General features: G+C 45.9%; 1 pseudogene; it reads left to right on the top strand.

The window, feature by feature from the left end:
• Positions 1-468: 468 nt before the first annotated feature.
• Positions 469-1,118, top strand: LOC148216818 (zinc finger protein RFP pseudogene; annotated as a pseudogene).
• Positions 1,119-1,325: the final 207 nt, after the last annotated feature.

Genomic DNA, 1,325 nt, shown 5'->3' with positions numbered 1-1,325 from the left:
GGTGGCCCAAGCAGGTCTTCCTCTGCTGGATGGTCGTCAGGGTGTTAAGGGGGCATTAGAAGCCTAATAGAGAAAGGTTTATAATTTTTACCCACCTCTCTGAGGTATCCTATCAATTGCAGCATCAGTTTGATTTGGGCCTTTATCAAGTATTTGTCACAACCTGTTTTGTTCCAGGTTTCCTCTGTTCCATCCAGGGAATGTTTGCTTCTCCCCAGTTTTTAACATTGTTCCCTTTAACAAGCTGGTTGGATCAATGATAATTGATCAGGGTTCCATCCCATGAATCTTTGATTCTCCCCAGTTATTTTTTTTAAACATTTATTCTTTAAGAGACCCTCCAATCTGACCGTAAAAGGAACAATAATTCATCTTGGTTTCCAATGTTGACAGAAAGGCAATAATCTGATTTGCAGGAAAACTAGCAAAGGGAAAGTGAAACTCTCTCTCTCTCTCTCAGTGGAGGAGGCAGCGATGGCCTCTGGAGCGCCAGTTCTGGATCTGCATGAAGAAGCCACCTGCTCCATTTGCCTGGAGTATTTCCAGGACCCTGTGCTCATCCCAGAGTGTGGTCACAACTTCTGCCGAAGCTGCCTGACCCACAGCTGGGGGCAATTGGACTCACAGGCTTCCTGCCCCCAGTGCAGACAGACCTTTTGTCCCTGGAACATTCTCGCAAACAGGCAGCTGGCGTGGGTGCTGGAAGTCACCAAGCGCTGCGGCCCTTGGGGCGAGGAAGGAGGGAGCTTCTGCAGGACACACTGGGAGCCCCTCAAGCTCTTCTGTATAGACCACGAGACCCTCATCTGCGTGGTCTGTGACCGATCCCGAGAGCACAGGGACCACCAAGTGATTCCTCTGGAGGAGGCTTTCCAGGAGTATCAGGTAAGAATCCGCCTTGATGACAAGGAGGAATCACTGGAGACCTGGAGCTGCAAGAACATGGATTCTTTTCATTGATTGACTGATTGATTGATTATGTGCCATAAAGTCGTTGTCGACTCTTAGTGACCAGAGAGATAGATTTTCTCCATGATGATCTGTACCTAACCTGATCTTTCAGGTGCCCCCATTGCCACTGTAGCTGAGTCCATTGCCTTGCTGTTGGTCATCCTCTTCTCTTTCCTTCAGCCTTTCCCAGCATGGATTTAAAAGTGTTAAAAATTTACCTGTTGCCCTAGTTACAAGCAAATAATTTGCTTATATTGCTTATGCCCATTTTGTAGTAAATAAATAATTTTTAAAAAGTTTATATTTAATATAGTTGTGCAGTTTGGCCTGGGAGATGGCTTGGAGGAAAACTGAATTCTTAATCTCTTGTTTCA

This window comes from Python bivittatus, unplaced genomic scaffold (genome assembly GCF_059951505.1).
Source record: "Python bivittatus isolate LINGU-HERP-01145 unplaced genomic scaffold, Pbiv_v1 ctg000080_np1212, whole genome shotgun sequence".
In the NCBI taxonomy this organism is placed as follows: Eukaryota; Metazoa; Chordata; class Lepidosauria; order Squamata; family Pythonidae; genus Python; species Python bivittatus.
Note: the sequence above shows the minus strand (reverse complement) of the source record. Positions and strands in the feature narration are given on the sequence as shown.